This window comes from Loxodonta africana, chromosome 2 (assembly GCF_030014295.1).
Source record: "Loxodonta africana isolate mLoxAfr1 chromosome 2, mLoxAfr1.hap2, whole genome shotgun sequence".
Taxonomy (NCBI): domain Eukaryota; kingdom Metazoa; phylum Chordata; class Mammalia; order Proboscidea; family Elephantidae; genus Loxodonta; species Loxodonta africana.
The window spans coordinates 110651625-110677951 of record NC_087343.1 but is presented as its reverse complement, the minus strand read 5'-3'; the positions used below and the strand labels follow the sequence as shown (position 1 = coordinate 110677951).

The 26327-nt window shown below is 41.9% G+C and overlaps 1 protein-coding gene across 13 annotated transcripts in view; it reads right to left on the bottom strand.

Annotated features, from left to right (window-relative positions):
- The window catches only part of PAM (peptidylglycine alpha-amidating monooxygenase), a 338792-nt gene extending 319201 nt beyond the window's left edge, over positions 1-19591 (bottom strand). For 6 of the 13 annotated variants that reach the window (XM_064274460.1, XM_023547920.2, XM_064274493.1 and 3 more), the window contains exon 1: positions 19500-19521. The gene's annotated coding sequence lies outside the window, so the exon portion shown is untranslated. Of the gene's footprint in view, positions 1-19499 lie in introns of all 13 variants that reach the window. The other 7 variants (XM_064274475.1, XM_064274490.1, XM_064274501.1 and 4 more) reach the window with 2 other exon arrangements.
- Positions 19592-26327: the final 6736 nt, after the last annotated feature.

Sequence of the window (26327 nt, the reverse complement as noted above, 5' to 3'; positions counted from 1 at the left end):
CTTTGCTCACTTCTCTCTTATATCTCAAGGGACTGCCTCAAGACACAATCTAACCCACAACACAAAATGCTTCATGCTGTACCAAATTATGAATCATAGAGACCAGAAAATAGTGTTATACTGACAACCTTGCTTTAAAATATATATATATACCTTTTTTTTTTTTTTTTTTTAGGCCAAATTCCATTCAACCAAATTATCTAGAATCTGATAAAAGTGGCATTTTAAATCAGTGGAGAAGAAATGATTATTCAATGAAGCATGCCACACCAATTTTAAATCTATGAAAAAGTATAGATAGTTATATCATGGCATACATGAAATTAAACTCCAAAATTAAACAGTTAAGTATAAAATGTGAAATATAAAACATCTAGAATAGAAACACAGGTAAATACCTGACCTTGAAATGACAATATTTTTAGAAAAACAAAAATGATGGAGAATATAAATGTATTAAAATACATAAAAATGAAAATATTGTTATCTGTAAAAGCAAATAAATACGACACCCAAACCAAAAAGCAACCATAAGCAGAAAAAAGTGATTTATAAAGTATTTGACAATGGGTTGATAGCCTTAACATGTAAATAGCTCTCATGCATCAATAGACAAAGAATATATTAATAGATATTGTCTTAGTCATCTAGTGCTGCTGTAACAGAAATATCACAAGTGGATGGCTTTAACAGAGAGAAACTTATTTTCTCACAGTTTCGTAGGCTAGAAGTCCAAACTCAGGGCATCAGCTCCAGGGGAAAGCTTTCTCTGTGGGCTCTGGAGGAAGGTCCTTGTCATCAATCCTTCCCTTGACTAGGAGCTTCTCTGGGCAGAAAGCCCAAGTTCAAAAGACACACTCTGCTCCTGGCACTGCTTTCTTGGCAGTATGAGGTCCTCCCCCCGCTCCACTCTGCTCACTTCCCTTTCCTTTTGTCTCTTAAAAAGGTGGTACAGGCCACACTCCAGGGAAACTCTATTTTGTATCAGAGATGTGACCTCAGTAAGGGTGTTACAATCCCACCCTAATCCTCTTTAACATAAAACTACAAACACAAAATGGAGGATAACCACACAATACTGGGAATCATGGCCTAGCCAAGTTTACACATATTTTTTGAGGATACAATTTCAAACCATGACATTCTACTCTTTGGCCCCCAAAAATTCACTTCCTTGCTACATGTAAGACACATTCACCCCATCATATCATAGTAAAAGTCTTCAATCAACTCCAAGTCCAAAATCCAAAAATTCCTCTTCATCTGTGAAATCCAGAACAGAAGCTATCTGCTTCCAAAGCTACAATCGCAGAACAGGCACAAGCTAGCCATTTCCATTACAAATTGGAGAAATTACAAAGAAAAAACAAACAGGCACCAAACAAGTCAGCAAAACACGTAACACTCACCCTCAAGGCTTAAAAATAATCCTCTGTTCTCTGAGAAAATTTACACAATGGCCCTGCCCTCCAGTCTCTAGGTAATTGCCACACTCTCCAGATTCTGAGTGGAGGCCCCTCAGCCCTGAGCTTCAGCTCCGCCTTCCAGGCTCACTGGGACAGCAACTCTGCTCCCTCAGCTTTAGATGGCCCCATTCTCCTAGTCCATATGAGTGGCAACTCTGCCCTTAGAAACACCAGAGGCCATGGCTTCACCCTTTAAAATCCCAGAGGTCAAGATGATACCTTTTGAGACTAAAGCAGCTCTGCTTCCTGTGTTCCCTGTCTCTTCAGCTTCTGCTTCCTGGTTCCTTGGCCTCTCAGCCCCTCAGGCCTCACACCTGCATCTGCCCTGCTGGGGCAAGTGTTCCAAAGCTCTGTAGCTCCACCGATAAGTGCCTGGAGGCATTCTAAACTTCAGCCAGAAGGCACTCAGCTCTCTTGCTCTGTGGGTCAGCAAGCCTAGCTCTACTGATAAGTGCGCAGAGGCACCCCACTCTGCCAGGAAGCCTCCTGCACAAAGGCACTCAGCATTCTCACTCCATGGGTCGGCTCCAGCACCATCTCATGCTAGTCTCCTGGTTCTGCTGCTGCCAGTCCTGTGCTGCTGCTGGATTTCTATCCATTCATAGTTTCAAAACCGCTTCTCCATTTTAGATATCTGTTACAGCAGCACCCCACTCCCAGTACCAAATTCTGTTCTTAGTCATCTAGTGCCGCTGTAACATGAATACCTCAAGTGGATGGCTTTAAAAAAGAAAAATGTATTCTCTCACAGTCTTGTAGACTAGAAGTCCAAATTCAGGGCATCAGCTCCAGGGGAGGGCTTTCTCTGTCAGCTCTGGAGGAAGATCCTTGCTATCAATTTTCCCCTCAACTAGAACCTTCTCCACGCAGAAATTCCAGGTCAAAAGACATACTTTGTTCTCAGCACTGCTTTCTTGGTGGTATGAGGTCCCCCCTCTGCTCACTTCCCCTTCCTTTTCTCTCTCGTAACATAAAAGGTGGTGCAGGCCACACACCAGGGAAACTCCATTTACACTGGATCAGGAATGTGACCTCAGTAAAAGTGTTACAAGCCCACCCTAATCCTCTTTAACATAAAATTACAATCACAAAATGGAGGACAACCTACACACAATACTGGGAATCACGGGCTAACCAAGTTGACACATATTTTGGGGGGACACAATTCAATTCATGACAGATATGAATATGTTTGTGTTAGGTACCACCAAGTTAGTTCTGGCTCATACCAACCCTATAGGACAGAGGAAAACTGCCCCATAGGGTTTCCAAGGAGTGGTTAATAGCTTTTAGTTTGCAGCTGAACGGTTAACCACTGGGCCATGAACATAAAAAAAAAAAAAAAAAAATTTTTTGAAGTCACAAAATAACAAAAAATTTTAAATGGCTAAAAACCACATGAAAAACTGTTCAACCTTACTAGTATTTAAAATAACAGTAGGTAACGGTACAAACTATTCACCCTGTATCATACATTGTTTTTAAGCGTTACATGTCCTGTCTCTTAGCCTCCTGTAACTTTCTAAGGTAGAAAGAAAAATTGTACACTCTTTTCTAGAAAAGAAAGCTGAGTCACAGAGAGGTCACAATCCCAGGCCAGGCAGTCTCACTTCAGAGTTGCTCTCTTAACCACCACGCTATACTACCTCTGTATTTTCAAAGAAAAAACAGATACCTTATTACTCCATCAGACGCTATCTAGGGCAAGCGTCAATAAACTAAGCCCGAAGGTCAAAGCAGCAATACTGTTTATTTTTATATGCCTGTGAGCTAAAAACGGTTTTCACATTTTTCAGTTATTGGAAAAAAAAATTAAAAGAATCGTTTGTGACACATGAAAATTATATGAAATTTAAATGTCAGTGTCCATATGTACACAGTTTTATGTATTGTCTGTGCCTGCGTTTGCGCTTTAACAGCAGAGTTGAGTAGTTGCGACAGAGACCATATGTGGCCTGCAAAGCCTAAAGTATTTATTAACTGTGCCTTTACAGAAAAAGTTTGGGGACACATGATATAGGTTATGGTGAACTGGCCTCTCTTCTACACATTGTTACTCTAAATGGCAGTTTTGTTACTACAAAGCAAAGAAGTATCTTCATACTTGTTGACCCAATAATTTTGGTTTATGCCAAAGAAATGCAAAATTCACAGACATTTTTATATAAAAAATATTGTTCCAACAGTGTGAACCCAGAAAGTCTAATGCCAGGCCCTAAGGTCAAAAAAAAAGGTCAGACTAATGTAAAACAGGTTTCCAGGTTTATCAAGTAACACCCACTAAAAATGGTATTCCTGAAGTTCTATTATCGTAAACTGTCAAAAACATCCTGAAATTATTACTACCGAGTTATATAATACACTTATTATAAAAAGATATTTTTTTAGGTTGAACCATATGGAAATCACCAATATTCAAAGGTTTATGATACATTAATATCATGAAATCAAAATGTAGACACAGGTTAAACATAAAACCCATCCTGAGTATGAATGAACCCAAAACTGACAATTTTCAGCAAAATAACATTATCTGCCACATAAATTAATGTAATTCCTTGAATTTCATTGGTTTTATAGTTTTGTGGGCATTTATTTTAATCTTACTTTAAGTGCTTTAAAGTAGGATTTACCCCCAAACTGAATATACTTCAGTAAAATTGTGACAAAAATAATTAAGTCAAACTGGAAGTGAGGATGCTTCCTTTGAAAGCAGTCCATGCATTTCACAAGTCTGAGAACACTCTATCTCTTCAACTGTGCAAGCATCCTAACACAAAATTTGAGAAAAAATAAATTGCAATCCCCTGCTCCCCTACTTTACAACCCAGGGTTGATGGGCAGCAGCCTGGTACAACCATCAGGAAGAGGAAAATCGCACAAGACACATTCAAAACAAATCGCTTAACCTTTGTGAGCCCCAATTTCCTCTTCTGTAGAACAGGGATACAGATTTCACTTTGCAGGGTTACAGACGTATTCTAGGTGAGATATCTTACATAAAATAATACCTAACACTGTATAAACATTTTATATTTATCAACTAAAAAAAAAAAAATTACCACAACCACACTATATGAGGTAAAAAAAAAAAAAAATACAAGCATATTCCTGTTTTGAAGATGATAAAGCTGAAGGGCTGAGAGGTTCAGTAATTTGCCCAAGGTCACGTAGCTAGTGAGAGGCAGAACCAAGGCCTGACCCCAACATTTACTGCCAGAAGGAAGCTAGTTTTATTCTCCATTTTACAAAACTACCTCATTAATGCGACCATTTTGATACTGATGTCCATAGTTTACCAGGATAAGCACACATAAACATTTCTTCCTTTAAACCCAGCTATGAACTTTCTACTACATCACAGCCTATGAGGCAGCCTCTGAGCCAATCAGGTCACAAACCTATCCAGGATGCTATTTTCCAACTGGCACTAGGCTTCTCTCTATAAAATTTGGTGCACACCTTGCAACTCTGTATTTGAAAGGATTCAAAATTCTAGCCAACAGCAGAGTAAACATCAATTTCCTTTCTCAGGATTCTACGAGGTCCCTTCCCGCCTTTCCTCCTTTTGTGCTCCTGTAGTTGAACAGGCTAGACTGAGCCACCAGGCATGAGTTCACAGTGCTCGTGGGAAGGAGCCAGGGCCCTTGTCACCACCAAGGCTGTTGTCCAGTTGAAAAACTGCTTGGCTAGCATCTCAAAGCAGGTAAGTTTAAACCCCAGATAGCTACGCTTTAAAAAATAAAACTACTTTCTTCCCATCCTGTATATGTTTCCCTTGCTTAGACTTTGGCACTAATGACAAAGATTTTCGATTTTATTCCTACCTGGAACACATGCCTACCTACATGAGAGCTATGTTTTCATTTTTAAAGGGCCAACTAAATGATTATAACAGAATTATAGTTTTTAGAGATGAGAAAAAAAAGGTTCTTAGGTGATTTTGTGCCCTTCCACTCCCAAATCCCATCCCCCAGAATCAAGTATACCTTGTACTGAAAATAGTTTTTTAAATTGTTACAGGGCCTAACTTCTTTGGACAGAATCTAAAATAGCCAGCAGGAATACATAACTCCCAAAAGGCTTAACCAAAATCCCATAATTTTTCCTATACAGCTGCAACCCTCAAATTGCTCTACTGTACAAAATACTGTATTAGACGGTCATGCTAAAGAAGCAGATTTAAAAACCAATGCAAGTGTTATTGCTTTGTAACCCCCCCCAAAAAAAAAAGAGAGAGAGAGATACCATTAAAGCTGTTTTTCAGGTGTATGAGAAGTCTTTGGGGAAATTATTAATTATTTAAGTACAATTAGGCACCAATCAGAGTAGATAATAACTGGGTTTTGGTTTTGGTTACCAGTACTAGTAGTGATGGTGGAGGTAGATGACTGACTAAGTGCTTGCTACACTCAGAACTTGAATCTAAATACATGACATGGATCATCCCATTTATTCTCACACAACAAGCCTGTGAGGTGAGGTGGGCCCCAAGACAGATTCTGTAGATTCAAATCCCAGCTCTACATCTTAGCACCTATATGACCTTGGGCAAATCATTTTCACCTCTGTGTGCCTCATTTTCCTAATTTGTAAATGAAGATAAAATAGTATCTAACTCACTGGGTTGTTGTAAGGATTAAACGTGTTTAATATGCCAAGTGCTTAGAACAGCACCTGGCACATAATACACTACATAAGGGCAAGCTGTTATTAACTACTATTACTATTCAGTTTCAGAAATGAGGAAACTGAGGAATAAAGAGAATAAGTCACTTGTCCAAGGTCACCCAGCCAGTAAATGTCAGACCGAGGATTTGAACCTAAAGCAGTTTGACTGTTAACTACCTCAAAAAAGCCAGTAGTTGTCAAGTATATTTATTTTTATATTTATATCTCAGGAAAAAATTAGGAGATTCATCAAATAAGACAACTGATACCAATGAGGTTATGACTATCCTGAAACCCAGTGGCTAAGTACCCACCAGTTCAAAGATTCCTGCTAGAAGCTGAGATTACATAAAACACCAGATGGTTCCATATGTGACCTTAAACTTGTGTTTTAGGAACAAAGACTGTACACATAAATATTTTAACTTGGGACAACAGTGGAAGATCTCAAAAACAAAACCAGGAAAAGGAACATTTAAAATGGTCAGAAACAAGGTTTCTCCAGGATCTAGGAACAAATAGGCTTCTTGAAAATGTCCTGCCCTGTCCCCCAGCCCTCTATCCAACTCATTCTCTCTTCAACACAGTTTATGGGTGATGTTGTATCACTTGAGTCACAGTCCTGACCTTCTGGTATTTGTGCTTAAAAGGGAAATACTTAAATCTAAAACTTCACTTAATAACAAGGAAGCATCAAAATCTGCAGATAATGAAGATTAAGGCAGAAAGAAATTCAATGTCTGAACATTTGTTATCCTTTTCATAAAACTGTTTCACTCTTTTGTAGCTTCAGAAAGAAGGTGCTCCATTAGGTTTGAAAAATGTAGATCAAAAGTTATTCTCCAGGTAACATCTACTTGATAGGATACAACAGGAAGTTCATTTCTATGACAGTAATGAAATTATTTGTCTCTTTCTATAAAATTAAAAAAAAAAAAAAAGGCATGAATAAACAATCCATGGTGGCTTTCCTTTCGTGAAAATCTTGATGCAGCAGTAATAATGAAGCCAATTAATAGCAGTGCGGCAAACAAAAACCCTCTCTGCAATGCAGCTATTTGAAATATAAGAGCTGTACTAAGAAAGCTCTTCTGGTTGACAAGAAAACAAGCACTTTTCTAGATAATGGACAAATATTCAATTTCCATTAACTAAATCTGAGTGACTTCCCACGACAAGACTTCTCAGATGTAATCTATGTGCCAGACCATTAGGGTTAAACTTTTACGCTGGCTAGCTAGGTACACAAGGAAATACCATACCAGCTTCAGGTAGTTTCCTCAATGTCCCTGAAGCGAAGGCTGTCCTTACACCAGAACTGGAGGTCAAACAAAGGTAAAGTCATGCTCACCAGATAAAATGGGACATCTTAATGTCAAACCTAGATAAAACTCCACAAGAAACGCTAGTAGGTGATCTCCAACATCAACAGGTCAAAATGTATCAAACTCTTCCCTGCACACTCAAAAAATAACAAAACAATAATAATAACAAAGAGAAACTGATTTAAAAAATATATATAATACAGTATCAGTGAGATTCTTTAAATCTAAGAGCAAAGAGAGCACAACAGGGTACTCTTGTTTTTGTCAACCAATGCTGGGGCATCTCATAACATAAAAACCATGATTGGTTCCTCCTCAGTGTTTAGCAGAGAGCTAGTCAGTCTGTTATAGGATTTCATGCCGTCTCCCAGAAAGTCAAAGGGAGGCATGCTGGGTCAAAAAAGCAATAGAATTATTCACACAAAAAAAGTTCACAAAAAAATTAAATGAATAGCCACATAAATTACATGTTTGTTTGTTTCCATTCACATCAGTGCAATAACCGAATGTACTATTAAAATTGGGAAGAAAATTTATTGGGTTTCTTTGTTCCTTCTCTTGGCTGGTGGTCTCTGCTCTAATATATATCAATTTGATATTAACAGGACTTTCAGAACTCTAAAATAAGCATACATAAATGCTTGGAATTCAGATAAAACTTTTACCAAGTATTTCATTTATCTTGCCCTATATTATACAGGAAACTAGCTCTTCCATACCTAATTTATCTCTTCCTATAACACACAGAACTCAATATGTTTGTGATTTCCCTTCCTGGCCCGTGTATTAAATCACACTGTGGGTTATTCTAGTCTAAGCTTGCTTAGTATGCCTGGAAGGTCAAAAAGTCTCATGGAATTCCTCTACACTGTGGGAGCTGGTGTAGAAACCTACTATTTAGATGGGGATATGAAATACTAGCCAACCAACCAGTTGCCATCGAGTAAACTCTGACTCAGACTCATGGCAACCCCACATGTATCAGGTTAGAATTGTGCTCCACAAGGTTTTCAGTGGCTGATTTTTCAAACATAAACCACCAGGCCTTTCTTCTGAGGTATCTACAGTGGATACACTCATGTGAACTATTAAAAATAATGTTTTATATTTGCTTAACATTTTATGTGTTTTGCTTCATTTACTCCTCACAACCACACTGTGAATGAAATAAGGGAGGCTTATCTTTTTTTTTTTTTATTATCTTCATCCTGTGAACCAGAAACCTGAACACAGAGAGCTAAATGTTTTGGCCAATGTCACCTACACGACAGAGCCAAATCTTTTCTGGGAAGAGAGAACATAAATATTTTGACTTGGAAGAATGGTAGCATTTTAAAGTAGTGCCTCTTCAAGTGGCTCAAGTAAGAAGAAAATAATATTACACAGATTGAGAAAGTTGTGGGGCTCAGAGGTCCAGGTAAAATAGAATAAATCGTAAGAAACTAGTAGAAAGTGTAACCTATAACTTGTGAACGAGGCCTTGAAGGAACATATGGAAACAGGCTCGTAGGAAGGAAAGCAGCACCAGGATGAATGCAAAGCCATAAAGAAAAACAGTAAGTTATGTGGAAGGCCTAACAAACAAATCCGACAACAGAGAGACGTCCAAAGAGGGTGCAATGAGAAATGGGATTAAAATAAGGGAGGTACCCTTCACGTGAGATAATCAAAGGGTCCCAACGATAAGTTCTGGAGCAGGGCATGACATGATGAAGTAAACTGTTCTAGCTGCTGTTAAAACAGTTTAGTGTCAGAGCAACCTAGGATTGTGGTCGGTGCAGAGTGTGGCTTTGAGAAACTCGTCATGACTGAAGAGAAGATAACAAATCCCCTTAAATGCTACTGACAAGACATCCATGACTTCTTTCCCTCCTCTCTCTCATTCCCCCATATTTGTAGATATACTGGCCTTTGTATTCTTTGCAGGAAGGGGTTCCTCTTGTTCCAGCCTCAAGTTCTTATACTTGTCCTTTCCTGAGTTTGGTAAAGGGTCTTTGCATGGTTAGCTCTCCCACTTCATTTGGGTCTCTGCTCAAATGTTACTTCAGAAAGGTCTCTCTTGACAACCCTATGTATGAGGACACTTCCCTGCCATTCTCTAATCCCTTATACTAATTCATTTTTCTCTATAGGATTGATCATTACCTGAAATTATATTACATATTTATCATTTTACTTATTGATTTTCTGTCATTCCCATTAAAATGTAAGCATCATGAGTACAGGGTTCTTTCTATCTCGTTCACAGTTTTATTTCCAGAGCGTGGCACAGAGTTTGGCACACAGCAGGGACTCACTAAATATTTTTTTAACGAATACAAGAAATGCCATCCTATTCCCAAGTGAAGCTGATGTCATTCCCTAAAACATTTTCCATCTTCCCTGCCCTCCTCCCCAACTCCCAGTATAGACCACAGGCCTCATACATCCCATTATTTCTCACTTGGACACGTGCAGCAACCACCCAACCTATCCCTACTGCCACTCAAAGTCTCCCCCCCCAATCCATTTCCCCACAAATGATCTTACCAAAACACAAATCACATCACGTCACCAGCCCCTACTTAAAACCCTCCCCATTATTCTTAAGATGGAGACCAAATTCATGGCCAGTAAGACCCTGCATGGACTGGCCCCTGCCTAACCATCCAGCCTCATCTCTCTCCACTCTCCTTTTGATTCTCCTTGAATTTACTCCGTTCCCTAGCTACAAAACCAAAAACCAAACCCAGTGCCGTGGAGTCGATTCCAACTCCTAGCGACCCTATAGGGCAGGGTATAACTGCCCCGTAGAGTTTCCAAGGAGCACCTGGTGGATTCAAACTGCCGACCTTTTGGTTCGCAGCCATAGCACTTAACCACTACACCACCAGGGTTTCCTCCCTAGCTACAGGGCCTCTGCAAAATCTATAGTTCCCACTGCTGCCTGAAAACTCTTCTTCCTACCCTCTCTCAAATTCTCCTACTCACTCTTCAGATATCAACTCAAATGGTACTTCCTCAGAGTGCTGTTATTCATGCCCACGAAACTGTATTGCTCTATTTTAGAGCATTTACTTCTGTTTGTAATTATGTATCCATTAGTGTATGTGTATGTGTGTACATGACTTTTTTTTTTTTTTTAATTAACGATTGGCTTCCTTCTGGACTCTATGCTTCATAATATCACAGATCATGTATTCCTTTGCTCATTGCTGGACCTGTAGGGTCGAGGATAGTGCTTGGTATATGGTTGCCACAGAATAAGCATTTGTTGAATAAACAAAAGAAGATATTCTGTTGGGAACCAAAGAGCTAGAAGTCAAAGTCTAATACATGGATATAAAAACTTCTTGCAAATACTGAAGTGAAGCTGAGGCAAAGATATCATCAAAAAAATCTATAATATGATGATGAACTGCTGTCATAAAAACAGGAGGAGAAAAGGATAGCGTTGGGCAAGGCAAACTTGAAACAGCACCAACTACTGACTGGAAAAAAAATGGGACTAAGAGTCTTTCGTCAAGGAACTAGACAAGAACCAGTTAAAGCAATTTACTAAAGCTACACAGTTATGACTTAAGTAATGACAGTAACTGGGTGAAAGGTTACATTTACATATCCTATTAACAACTCCTTGACTCATCAGTCTCTCAGGAAACATTCATCTGTGCAGGGAAACCATTTTAACTTTGTCCTCCTTGGCATTTGCCTTTATAAAAATTCTCCAGAAAAGTCCTTAGTCCCCTGGAAAATGTTTTAAAGACGTTTCACTGTGGTCGATCAGGCATACAGTAATAGCTAAGTGAGGCAAGGGCCATGGAGGAAATGGCATATAATAGAAAGAACCCACTTTGCTCCTGATTAAAGTTACTCATGCACAACTTGAGGAAATATACGCACTAAAAAGTCTGAGCGCTGCAGGACATCATGAGCTGAAGGACAAGATCTAATTGTTACCCTCATTGTTACTATTTATTCACAAAACACTGGAATTCTTATGTCTACATTCTCTGGGGGGGAAGAAAGAGCTAACAGGTTTATTTTCATTTCCTTACGTCAGGCTTCTTTTAAAATAAGATGTAACTGATAAACATGAAAAACAACTGAATATCATTTCCTTGCATTTGAACCCATTGGTGACTCATGCAATAAACACCAAGGCTCCCAGTTTGCTTTCTGAGGAGGGCACACCAAGTTTCAACAGCATATGCCAGCTTTACTGGAGTGAGTTTTCTAAAAATGGCTTGACACACCCTGCCTGAGTGAGGACCACACGAAACCAACAAAAACTCTCATCTCCAGAAATACAAAAAAGATTATTTCCAGTCTCATGCTGTTCATATGAAGAGAATGAGGCCCAAGGAAACACAAGCCTGATGCCCAGGTAAGAACAGCTGCAAAGAAAACAGAAAGGAAAAATGAAAGCACACTGGAAAAACTGACTTTACCAGATTTGGACAAGAGAAGGTGTACGGGAGAGATAACCAGTTATTTCCTCCCCCATAGAAATAGGATTTAAAATCCATATACACAGAAAAGACATCTATCAAATTAGCATTTAAAAACCAAATGGAACTAAACCTAATTAAGCAATGCCTGCCTTATGCAAGGAATCTCATGTTTGTACAAACCCTGGTATCACAAGACCTTGGCTCTCCCAGGATTTACTATGAGAATAAGGGTTTGTTGATGCAATTAATAATGCAAACAATATGTATATGTATTTGTTGTTGTTAATTGTCATTGAGTCCATTCCCGCTTATGGCAACCCCATGTGTGTCTGAGTAGAACTGTGCTCCACAGTTTTCAATGGCTGATTTTTGAGAAGTAGATAGCCAGACCTTTCTTCCAAGGCACCACCAGATGGACTCAACCACCAACCTTCTGGTTAGTAGCCAAGCACATAAACTGTTTGTATAACCCAGAGACTGGCTTATGTATAAACCAAACCCAACCCATTGTCATCAAGTTGATTCTGACTCATTGCAACCCTATAGGACAGAGTGGAACTGGTCCATTGGTTTCCAAGGAGCGGCTGGTGAATTCAAACTGCCAAATTTTTGGTTAGCAGCCGCAACTCTTAACCACTGAACCACTAGGGCTCTGAGTTATATACATGCCTACATAAAAATAACAAATTCAGTTTTTTAAATGTTCTAAGCTTAATCTTCCTGTAAAATTTGAATTAGTCTTCAAATAAGTACAATTATACTACATTACAAATAAGTCCTATTTTAAAGCAAACTTATTTTGGCACAGGTAAATGGAATTCTCAATACATGAAATTTATGACAGGGAATAGCAGGTGACAGTATAATTCTTTTGGAATGGCTTTAGCCTTCATTTTTATTTATTTCTACCACTGCCCTGTTTCCCTTATGTTTTAACTACAAATACACACTGTATGCGGGCAAAAACTGTCCTTTATGGTTCCAACTGCCTGTTCACTGGGCCTATCATTCTTTGTGCTTCCACTTCCCAGTACTTGTGGTCCACGCCTCCCTCAAAATGAGCTGCTTCCTTCTGATAGAGAAGCAGATCTGCTGCTTTTATTGTTTCTTGGCATTCCACCCCACACTCGCACCTCTGATGTGTCATTTAAAGTTGTGCTTTAAAAAAAAAAAGGACTGCATTTTTTCTTTTTTCAAGTTCAGTTCCTTCCATCCTTGGGGCTGCCCTCTCACGCTCGCTGAACAAGAGCTATGTGGAAATCCTGTTCCAGTCCTCCATCCTTTATGTGAGGCCAGGCCACACTGCCTCGGTGCTGCTGGTCTGGCTGTGTTCCAGAACCTCACTCGAATGTGTTCCTCTTGTTTTTTCACGTCAGGCATGGCTTGTAGATGAAGCTGAAGACGGTTTTCAAAAGTTGAGGCACCTTTGGGCACAGATCCCAATCTCACAGTCACACTGATTTTGAGGGCACAGATCCCAATCTCATGGTCACACATGAATATGTAGAATTTCTGTTGCCACATGTTCCCACTCTCTGTCTAGTCTCCAAACTGATAATGCAGATAATTTTCTATTTTTTTCCCCAACAGGCTAAACTAGACACTATACAGCTTATCCAAATTGGAATATTTCCTCTGCATACAGAAACTCTTACGAACCTAACACAAAACAAACATCATTTTTACAATGTCAGAATCAATACCTACTATTGCCTCTACCTCCACAGAGAAAAAAACCTAAACCTTTAAACTAGCAACATCCAATAGAACTTTCTGCAATAATAGAAATATCATATATCTGCTCTGTCCCACACAGTAGCCACTAAAAAAAAAAAAAAACCCGTTGCCATCAATTCTGACTCATAGCATCCCTATAGGACAGAGTAGAACTGCCCATAGAGTTTCCAAGGAGCAGCTGGTGGATTAGAACTGCCAACCCTTTTGTTTAGTAGCTGAGCTCTTAATCACTGTGCCATCAGGGCTCCACAGTAGCCCCTAGAGCACCTGAAGTATGACTAGAGTGGCTGAAAATGTGACATTTTTAATGTTAATTTTAATTAAAACAGACAACATGTCTAGTGGCTCTCAAGAATTACAAAGGGTCTGAGACCATACCCTACTTGCAAGCTAACAAATTACCATGCCACAGTTTCACGGATGCTGAGAGAAGACACAAGATTCAGGGTCAGAAACAGAGGACTACTACAGTGATAGCAGCAGCAGGAGAATCAGCATACCTGTGCCAGTTTTCTGAACCCTAACTCCCATGGGATGATGTGAAGAGGGCCAGCTGACACCTGCACATGCAGTGATTTGCATCACAGGAGAGGAACTCTGAGCTTAACGTGCCCAAGTCTTTTATACTGGACAGTAAGGCTACCTGCTTCTTGCTTCAGAGCCTCTATCTTCCAAGGCTATTTGCTATACAAATGTCCTTGAAAAGACAGTCCAGAATGAAGGCAGTCAATGCCTCTGCTTGCAGGACGTGAAGAAACCTAGTGACTAACAGTTATCGCCCACCAGTGGAAGTATTATACTTATCTCTGAGATCTACCCACCTCTCTCCATTCTGCTTGAATACCATGCTTCTAGCCATACTTATTTCTTGCTGGGACCACTGCAATAGCTTCCTAAATGGTTACCCTATATCCACTATTGCCTCGTCCCAAGCATTCTCCATAGAAAACCAAAATGTACCTTGTAAACACAAATCTAAGCATGTCACTCTTTAGTCTTCGATGCCAACCACTGCTCTTAAGATGAAACCAAACCTCCTTAGCAAGTTCCGCAAAGCCCTGAAATGATGTGGCTCTGTCTCTATTAGTGGGCACTTCTCCTGCTTCTCCTTTCTAACATGTATTCCTTTAGGCACACTTAACCTCCTTCAGCTCCTTAATGAAGAGGTCATTAAGTGGTGGTACCTGGCTGATTCCAACTGCAATTTTTTCTGGTTTGGCCCATAAAATAGTTTTAAATACACTTGGGCCATTTGACATTTTGGAGATTTCACATTTATAAAATACGAATTTTAAGATTCTCTTGAAAAAATCAGGACAACACTGGGCCTACATCCCAACATGACAACGCTTGGCTGAAACATCCCAACATGACCACACCGGGCCTCCATCCCAACGTGACAACACTGACCTTACGGGAGCCGGTACTCCACAGGACTGCCTAGCTTTTCCAGGTCTCTCAAGTTTTCCGCCTTTGACAGGGTGAAGTCTTACCATTTTCTACTGCTCATTTAGGTGGAAAATATTTTAGTTTTCCTTCTTTGACAGGTTTCCACTTTACACAGGTTCTGGCATCTGCAGGTTTTACTGTACCTATTTTTCCCTTTAGAGAAACCATGGGTTCCAGGTAGCCATACCGCTCCCTCCTGCTCTCATTTATTTATTCTTTTGCATTATCTGCCTAGCTCTGGCTCTAATGCGTCCTGTGTTCCCCCTGGTCTAAAACACTCTTTCAGCCTCCCACTTCTTTAGCTGCTAACTACCACTCATGCTTCAGGCCTCAGTGTACTTATGTCTTCTGGGAAGCTTTCCCTGATCCCCACCAAACCCAATCAGGGTGAGATGCACTGTATGACACCCACCCACCCAAACCCTGCCTTCTGTGGTTTTCTGCATTACCCTTATTGTGGTACAAGTCACATGATACTGTAATTTCCTGTTTACAAGCCTGCATCCCTCCTGAGACTTACAGGTTCTTAAGAGAGAAACCATGACTGTCTGGTACACATCTCTATGCCAGTGCCTAGGAAAAGGCCTAACACACAGCAAGAGCTCAGTAAACAACTGCTGAATAAATCAATGAAATATAAATTAGCTGAGGAATGGCTACCTCAAAACATTTGGTTTTATAGATATAACAACTATACATATTCCTATATATAAAACAACTATATACACAGTGAAACCTGTGAAAGCCAGAACTTGACTGGACTGCCTTGTTTTTCCAGGCCTCTCAAGTATTCTGCCTTTGACAGGTACAGTCTTACCACTTGTCTACCACTCTCTATTAATGAAAAATATTTGAGTTTTTCTTCTCTGATAGGTTTCCACTTTACACAGGTCCCAGCTTTCACAGGAAATATATATATAGTTGGGTTGGCAGTTCAAATCCACCAGGCGCTCCTTGGAAACTCTACGGGGCAGTTCTACTCTGTCCTATAGGGTCGCTATGAGTCGGAGTCGACTCGACAGCAGAGGGGTTTGGGTTTTTTTTTAACTTTGGACCTTTAACATGTGATTTCACCCCCAGAGAAACTGGAGTATCTACTTGAGTAGGAAAGCAGTAGGTATCTAAATACTAGTACTAAGTAACAGGCAATATGCTAAGTACCTTACACAGATTCACTCATTTAATCCTTACAATAGTCCTTCGAGGTAAGAACTTCCATTATTCCCATTTTAGAGATGAAAAAACTGAGGATGTGAGAGGTTAAGTAATTGACTTAGAGTCACATGACCCTAAATGCCTGGGCAGATCTCCTAGGCCCATTAGAACCCAAAGCCAAGATTCTTAACCAGTTTTTTTTAATATTATCTAGATTATAAGAGACTACAAAGGGTAAGGAGAAACCATAGAATTAGTTATGAGGAAACTGGAATTATAGTTCTACTACTGCCACTAAGAAGCTGTTCAGCCTTGGACAAGAGGAAAGTCTTATTCTCCACATCATTACTTTAAATTGTAGGAGATGTAAGATGACTGAAACTTCTTCTAGGAGACCTGAGAGCATATGACAGACACCACCACCAACTTTATTCAGAACCATTCTTTTAACCCATTTGTATTTGTATATAATTTTAACAATTACCCAGTTATTAAGGACTAAGTTAAAGGGATGACGAAAGTTTTGACAAACACAAAAAGATTTCTCTCTCTCCATTTCATGGCTATTATGCCAAACCACACAGTTTACAGGGAAGTGACAAGGATCTTTAATCTCATTTCACAAATAAGAAAACAAAGGTGCTGAGTAGAAAGACCAACTGTAAAGTTAACATCAAGTCCCTCAGGCTGCCCCTCTGCCTACTGTGCCCCCCTGCCTGAGTTTAATCAAAGCTCTAAAAGACCAGTATTGGTATGTAAAGCTTAAGAAATTCTACACATATCTGAGGGATGCATAGATTCTTCCCAGGAATGAGAAAAGAATCAGAGGTGTCACTGAGTAACATCAAATGTTATAACCAAAAAGGACAGATCCCAGACCAATTTATTCCATGTAGAATTCATGCCCATCTTTCACCTTAAGCCAAATCAGAAATGCTTCTTTTAAAAAAAAATTACCAAAAGCCTGCAACTTTTTAGGTCAATATTTCAGAGTCAATCCTGGGCCTGCCAGACCCTCAAGTGGTCAAGCTCCAATTTATTAAAAATCTTCTATTCAATCTCTGTATTTCCTTGTTTTTAGATATCATAATTTCCTTTTCTCAAATCTAAAAAAAAAAAAAAAATCTAGGTACCATAAATTTCTTGATTTACTGACTAAAGTTAGAATTGAAATCTCAACAACTTTTAACATTCGATTACCGCATCATACATATACAGGATATTTTTCTGAGCTGTAACTCCTAAAAACACAGAATTCATTTTAGTTCCAAGCTGTGTCTCTATCTGATGAAGCAGAGGCATTTACTTTGGAAATCACTGCCTTAGCCAAAACCTGGCATTTTTCCTATTTTTTATTAAATAAACAGACCAAATAATGACCTTAAAAAACCTTTGATAATGCATTCTTGACATCATTCTACTCACCATCTGTAGTCATTAGAATACACTTGATTTCCATTCGAAGTAAAAGTGCTTAGTCTCTAAGTTGGAAACCCTGGTGGCGTAGTGGTTAAGTGCTACCGCTGCTAACCAAAGGGTCAGCAGTTCGAATCTACCAGGCACTCCTTGGAAACTCTATGGGGCAGTTCTACTCTGTCCTATAAGGTCACTATGAGTCGAAATCGACTTGACGGCACTGGGTTTGGTTTTTAGATTGGAAGCTCCTTTGGAGCAAGGAATATATTCTATAATTTCTATCCCTAACAGCACATTATGAGTCAGCATCGACTCGACGGCACTGGGTTTGGCTTTGGCTTGGTTAACAGCACACAGCAAAACATATTGCACAAAACAGGAATTCAAGGAAATCAGGAATACATGAATGACATGACCAAGCCAATTAATGCCAAGTCTAAAGCTGATTTCCTTAGACCATTTGCTTTATAAAGTTACTATGAAGAGAAGGATGTTTCTTGTGCCTATGATCATAACCTGAAAATTTACAAATGATATGACTCAAGTTGTGTGCTTGAGCTAAATGTCAGCACTTACTTTACCAAAAAGAAGTTCTCTTTCCTTAATTATTAAAAGTAGCAGAAAATCAAGAATTTATATTTGAACCTGAGATGAAAAAGAGATATAAAGACTATAAACAACTGAAGCAAACGCAGTTCTTGTTTCAAAAGACTGGGCCAATAACACTCTTTCTGCTATGTCAATTTCTAAGACCACAGCCACATTAGGTGTTAAGGCCCACTGCTTTGTACACACAGTTTGGTGGGGAGAGGACAACTTCAACTCCAAACACTAAAAGTCAGTTCCAGGAACACATGCTTCTTATCCTATAATATATAATCACATCTCACCTGAAGGACCTAAATTCAGATGATAATAACACAGGACCTGCCATCAGGCAGCTTCATTAGACAAGAGACCCTGGCTCAAAATAAAGTAATACGCCTAAGTCATCCCATATTTTGAAGATGAGAACACAGAGGTTCCGATGGGTCGTGTCCCAAAGCCACACACTCGAAGGAGACTGAACCCAGACTTAAATCCCGATTTAACTCCCAAGTGGCATATACTTTCCATTCTGCCGCGGCGATCTCTTCGCCGGGGTATTACACTCTACGGCTGGCAAAACCTCAGGGGGAAGAGCAGAGCTGGCATCTGGACGGAGAAGGAAACGGGATTCCCATCGCTTCCTGGCACTCGCGCACACGCAAACACCTCAGGTCCGACTTCGCTCCAGCCCCTCACTACCTCCTAGGCGGCCCATATTTCTCCCAAACAAGTCTCCAGAGTGGGCTGGCGAACGGGGAAGGCTTTCTCACCGTTACGGGGAGTTCTCCAAGTTGGGGGCAGCAAAGGAAAAAGAACAAATGTACCCATAGGGCGAAGGCACAAGAAGTACGAAGATGCCAAGGACTGGAGAGAAGGGTGACCCCTCCTTGAGCTGGGCAAGGACACCAAGTGGTGGTGGGAGAGGGTGTCATAGAGAGGTTTGGGGGAATGCGAAAATGGCTCAGTCCCCAGGACCCTCCCTGGCCGCAGAACTGGACACCCCAAGACCCGGGCAGCAGCGAGTGACCCCGTGGCCGGACTACCAGGCGACTCCTCGCCGGGCGGCCCGATTCGGGAGTCACGCTGGACGCAGCCCGGGAAGAAATCAACAACCGCCTTGGGCGCTGAGAAGCGGAGGGAGCTGAAGCAGCAGGATCCCCGTCCCGGGCCTGGCATCTGCCTAACTTCCTGAGCCCCCCTTCACTCCCCCACCCTCCACCGAGCCCAGGCCGCCCTGCCCGCCCCGCGGCGGCACCAACCTGAGCGGCCGCGGGCTCGGTCCGGGACGGAAGCGGGAGCCTCCAGGCGGCGGAGCGGCGGGCGGAGTTAGTTGGGAAGCTCCGGCTCCCGGGGCGGGGACTAGCTGAGCACGCGGCGGCCGCGGCAGCGACCGGGGCTCCCCCCTCCCGGCGCGCGCCGAGTACGGCCCGGTCCGCCGCTCAGCCCTTGCTCCCTGGGGTAGCGCCCAGTCCCTCCCCCGGGCGGCTCTGCGCCCGCCGCTGCCGCTTCGCCCCTGCCCCCGGGAGCAGCGGCCGCAGGGTGGGGGGCGGCGAGGTCCCCGCAGTCACCCCCCTCCTCGCCCACCCCGTCGCGTGCAGCTTCCCGGGGTTTCCCTGCGGGGATCGCGTGTCCTGGTGTTCAGGTTCACGTGTGGGCAGGAGGTGGCCAAGAGCTAGAACTCTCGTCCGAGAGCCCCAGGTCGGGGAATGGGGACCTGGCCTGAAAGTCTCGCTTAGACTCGCCTGAACCCTGTGTCCCTAAAAGCAGCCCTGCGAGGTGGCTACGCCGGCCGCCCGGAGAGAGGCCGAGAAAAATGTCCGACTCTCCGCCCAGCGCCGGGCGGGGAGGATGTTTCCCGTGAGAACCAAAGACCCCTCCCCCTCACCAAGGCTGGAGCCTCGGGCGCTGGAGTGCGCGGAACGGGCAAACAGGGCACCGAGGTTGTACCCGTGAGAAAGGTGCAACTTCCACTCACCCCTCGCCCGGTCCCTGGATTCAGGCCATCTCGCCCGGGTCTGCGTAGTACTTCCCTGTCCGCACCCCAGGTTCGGGGCGTCCCTCTCCTATCCTGGCTTCCCACCTCCGTCTGCACATGCCTTTCAGCGAAACATTCTTAACCGCACAGAGTGCCCAGCACGCACACCCGGCCACTTCATTCCTAACCTGCGGGCAAGAAACCCAGGAGCCAGCCTCATCCCAGCCTCACCTCCAAAACAGGAGAAAGCAGGGAGCCGTGGGCCTGGGGAGTTCGACCCGAAGGTTTCGTGCCTAGGAGGCTTAATGACGTGAATTAAGCCTGCTGACCCTACGCACAATTCGATACATGTTTAATTCAAGGGCGGGTATTTTGCCCAAGGCCTACCCCACCTCCCCTCAGGTAACCTCTTGGGTGTGTTCACCGCAGCTCTTCCCTCCGCAGCGCCAACCGGCTCTCCTCCCCGGGAGTCCTTCCTCCCCTCCCCCAACTTTTCCCATCCCCTCTCCCGGCTCCGCAGGTCCGGAGCTGTCCGGGATCCCCAGGGCAGTGCTCCAATCTTCCCAGGCAGCTCCTCCTCCCCGGGACTTCCAAGGGGAGAGGAGGTTGGGACCCAGGCGTTGGAAGTACTGGGGGGGGAGGGGAGGGTGGGGAAGGGAGCAGTGAAAAAGATGAGGAAGAAACCAGTGAACTGAGGAGAAAGAATCAAAGTCTGGACCAAAAGGGCACGCAGGTGAGGAGCGATGGGGAAGGAGGCAGAGCCCCCAAGCTATAGAATAACTCCTAGTTAGGAAATCCATTTTTTCGTAGGGTAACCACCGTGGCTTGCAGCCAATGGATTGGAAAATCTTGGCTCCCTTCCCAGCAAGCAGTGGGAGTAGGGATAAACTCTGGTCAGGGCAAATGGCTTGCCCTGATCCTCCCACTCTCCAACTCAATTCGGAAGCAGGCTGATGACCCCAAGCTCTTGGCCAGTGATGAGAAATTCATTCTGGAAGCTGATGGTCACTGACAAAATGGAAGAAGACAAAGAGCTTGGGTCAGTCTACAGCCCCAGGCAGCTGTTCTTGTGTGCTTCAGGCATCCCCAAAGTGACTTACCCTTTTCCCCTGGTCTGGGTTTTTAACTAAAGCAATAAAGCAAGCATGAGACCCTCCCTTACATAAGCAGTCACTTTTGGTGAGGGAAAGAGGCAATCTGGAGGGGCAGAAGCCTAGGGCTGTGCTGGTAGTTGTTTTTAAGTTCAATTCAGTGCTTATTTATGTCGATGATTTTCCTGTTCAGCGGGTGACCACATTTTTTACCTTCACATGGCTGGGACAACACTTTCAATGTCACCTGGTGATAAGCACCTCACACCCTCAAGGCCCCGGTCCACACAGCCACAGCTTCAGCAGCACTGACAAGAGAACCAGTGTGCCTAGGGAAGCCAGCACCAAACCTTGTGCCTCAGAGCTTCAGACTTTACTGCTCCTGGCATTCTAGTCACTGAACACACAAGCTTAGTGTGTACTTGTGGGATGGCACCAACAGCACACACTTCCTAAGCCTTTCTCCTGTGTCCTCAGGGTATTGCCCCACCTAAGGTTGGCTCTGCTTTCTAGAAAGTGTCATTATTGAACCAGTTCCTTAGTGTCCCAGTTTTGCTTTTGAAAAAGGCTACATCCAATTTAATTATAAAATCTGTCCACTACACAAAAGGCTAGACCGTTGAAAGTTCAGGAGGTTAGAAACACCTGCCTGAACAAAAGTTTTTCTTTCTTTTCCCATTAAAGGAAAAATCCCCTCTGAAACTTACAGTCTTTCTGAATATGATAATCTCTCTATCAATTAGCTGTTTTAATTTTGTATTTATTGCAAAAAGTAGCTGGCTGAAATAAAGGGTCTAGTTTTTTTCTGGAACAAAAAAAAATTCTGTAGCAAAAATAATGGGAAGATTTATTTACAGGCAGTAGAATTGATCTCAAGTGGTATTACAAGGTAGATGTAGATGGACCTTCCTCTATAAACCTCCACTTTCTTCCACTTGCCTTACAGTAGCCTTCTCTGCTTAACATTGTCAGTTCTTCAAGCCGATCCACCTTGCACAAAAGTGTTAGGGACTTCAGATGCTGTTTTCTACTAGTGTTTGTCTTTGAAAGGAGTGAGATTTTAAGCAGAAGTGACAGAGTGAGAGGATTGTTGGAGAACCTTTCCTGCACCCCTTGATTTTTAGACCTTTCTAGTAGTTGTTTCATTGTAAGATCTAGCCCAATGTATAAAATTTATCCTGGACAAGTAGGGGAAATGTGCAGGTCTACAGCTTGTTGGAAAAAAAAAAATTTTTTAATTCAAGTGTATCTTCACCCTTCTTCATTCTACAGTGCTTCAAACATTATCTAAGAGGCACTCAACTTTTTCTTTCATTGTGTTTTAAGTGAGAGTTTACAGTGCAAATTAGTTTCCCATTCAGAAATGTACACACAGAATGTTATGTGACACTGGTTGCAATCCTCACAGAGTGTCAAGACTCTCCCCTTTTCCTTTTATATATCGGATTCCCCATGTCCATTCTTTCTGTTTTTTCCTGTCACTTCTTGCCTTCTGGTCTTTGCTTTTGGGCAGGTGTTGCACGCTTGGTCTCCCATACTTAACCGAACTAAGCAGCATTCCTCACGTGTGTTATTGTTTGTTTGATAGGACTGTCTAATCTCTGGCTGAAAGGTGGACTTTGGGAGTGGCTTCAGTTCTAAGTTAGCAGAGTGTCAAGATGCACTGATAATTACTTGCAATTGGAATGCGAAAGTTGGAAACAAAGAAGGATCAATATTTGGAAAATATGGCCTTGGTGATGGAAATAATGCCGGAGATTGAATGATAGAATTTTGCAAGACCAATGACTTCTTCATTGCAAATACCTCTTTCACCAACATAAACGGCGACTATACACATCGACCTCGCCAGATGGAACACACAGAAATCAAACTGACTACATCTGTGGAAAGAGACGATGGAAAAGCTCAATATCATCAGTCAGAACAAGGCCAGGGGCTCATATGCAAGTTTAAGCTGAAACTGAAGAAAATCAGAGCATATACCACCTGAATTTAGAGACCATCTGAAGAATAGATTTGACACATTGAACACTAGTGACTGAAGACCAGACGAGTTCTGGAATGACATCAAGGACATCATCCATGAAGAAAGCAAGAGGTCATTGAAAAGACAGGAAAGAAAGAAAAGACCAAGATAGATGTCAGAGGAGACTCTGCAACTTGCTCTCAAACGATGAGCAGCTAAAACAAAAGGAAGAATTGAAGTAAAAGAACTGAACAGAAGATTTCAAAGGGCCTCTCAAGAAGACAAAGTAAAGTGTTATAATGACATATGCAAAGAGCTGGAGATAGAAAACCAAAAGGGAAGAACATGCTCAGCGTTTCTCAAGCTGAAAGAACTGCAGAAAAAATTCAAGCCTCGAGTTGCAATAGTGAAGGATTCCATGGGGAAAATGTTAAACAACGTAGGAAGCATCAAAAGAAGATAGAAGAAATACACAGTCATTATACCAAAAAGTATTAGTCGGTGTTCAACCCTTTCAAGAGGTGGCATATGATCAGGAACCAATGGTACTGAAGGAAGAAGTCCAAGCTGCTCTGAAGGCATTGGCGAAAAACAAGGCTCCAGGAATTGAAGGAATATCAATTGAGATGTTTCAGCAAACAGATGCACCGCTTGGAGGTGCTCACTCATCTGTGCAAAGAAATATGGAAGACAGCTTCCTGGCCAACTGACTTTAAGAGATCCATATTTATGCCTATTCCCAAGAAAGGTGATCCAACAGAATGTGGAAATTATAGAACGATATCATTAATATCACATGCAAGCAAAATTGTGCTGAACATCATTCAAAAAAGGCTGCAGCAGTATATCAACCAGGAACTGCCAGAAATTCAGGCTGGTTTCAGAAGAGGATGTGGAGCCAGGGATGTCATTGGTGATGTCAGATGGATCCTGGCTGGAAGCAGAGAATACCAGAAGGATGTTTACCTGTGTTTTATCGACTATGCAAAGGCATTTGACTGTGTGGATCATAACAAACTATGGATAACATTGCAAAGAATGGGAATTCCAGAACACTTAATTGTGCTCATGAAGAACCTTTACGTAGATCAAGAGGTGGTTGTTCGTACAGAACAAGGGGATACTGATTGGTTTTAAGTCAGGAAAGGTGTGGGCCAGGGTTGTATTCTTTCACCATACCTATTCAATCTGTATGCTGAGCAATAATACGAGAAGCTGGACTATATGAAGAAGAACGGGGCATCAGGATTGGACGAAGGCTCATTAACAACCTGTGTTATGCAGATGACGCAACCTTGCTTGCTGAAAGTGAAGAGGACTTGGAGTACTTACTAATGAAGATCAAAGACCACAGGCTTCAGTGTGGATTGCACCTCAACATAAAGAAAACAAAAATCCTCACAACTGGACCAATGAGCAACATCATGATAAATGGAGAAAAGATTGAAGTTGTCAAGGATTTCATTTTACTTGCATCCACAATCAACAGCCATGGAAGCAGCAGTCAAGAAATCAAAAGACACATTACATTGGGTAAATCTGCTGCAAGGGACCTCTTCAAAGTGTCAAAGAGCAAAGCTGTCACCTTGAAGACTAAGATGCGCTTGACCCAAGCCATGGTATTTTCAATCGCTGCATATGCATGTGAAAGCTGGACAATGAATAAGAAAGACCGAAGAAGAACTGATGCCTTTGAATTGTGGTGTTGGAGAAGAATATTGAATACACCTGGTGAAGAATATTGAATACACCGTGGACTGCCAAAAGAACGAACAAATCTGTCTTAGAAGAAGTACAGCCAGAATGCCCTCTCTGTCCTGAACCCTCTATCATGATCCCTGTCAAAGCCATCAGTGGTGGTAGCCGGGCAGCATTTAGTTCCTTTGGGCTCAGAATTGTGGAGGCTGTGGTTCATGTCATCCATTAGTTGTTTGGTCTAGTATTTTCCTTGTGTCTTTGGTTTTCTTCATCCTCCTTTGCTCTGAACATGATGGGACCGATAGATATATTTTAGATGGGCACTCTCAAGCTTTTAAGGTAACAGACCCTATCACCAAAGTAGGATGTAGAACATTTTCTTTATGAACTATGCTATGTCATTTGACCTAGATGAACCCCAAGACCATGGTTCCCCACCCTCAGTGCAGTAATTTGGTCCCTTAAAGTGTTTGGATGCATCTAGGAAGCTTCTATGACCTTGCCTTGGTCAAGTTGTAACGACTTCCCTATATTGTGTGTTGTCTTTCCTTTCTCCAAAGTCAAGATTTTTCTATTATCTAGTTAGTAATTTCCTTTTCCCACCCCTCCCCTTCCTCATAACTATCAAAGACTTTTTTTCTGTATGTAAACCTTTTCTTGGGTTTTTATAATAGTGATCTCGTATAGTATTTTTCCTTTTGTGACTGACTTATTTCAGTCAGCATAATGCTGCCCAGACTCATCCACCTTGCGACGTGTTTCACGGATTCATCATTGTTCTTTATCGTTTTGTAGTATTCCATTGTGTGTACCATAATTGATTTATCCATTCATCTGTTGATGGGCACTTAGGTTGTTTCCATCTTTTTCTGTTGTGAATAATGCTGCAGTGAACACGGATGTACATATGTCTATTCATGTGACAGCTCTTATTTCTCTAGGATATATTCCTAGGAGTGGGGACTGCTGGATCAAACAGTATTTCTATTTCTAGAGTTTTAAAGAGGTGCCATATCATTTTCCAATACACAATATAGGGAAAGTTGTACCATTTTACATTCCCACCAGCAGTGCATAAGACTTGCAAACTCCCTGCAACCTCTCCAAAATTTATTATTTTCTGTATCTTTGATTAGTGCCAGTAAATGTCAGGGTGACATGTATCTAATCATAGTTTTGACTTGCATTTCTCTAATGGCTAATGATCATGCGCCTTTCCTCATGTGTATATTAGCTATCTGAATATCTTCTTTGGTGAAGTGTCTATTCATATTCTTTGCCCATTTTTTAATTGGATTATTTGTCTTTTTGTTATTCGTTAAAGAATGCTCTTGGTATTTGGACCTGGATTGCA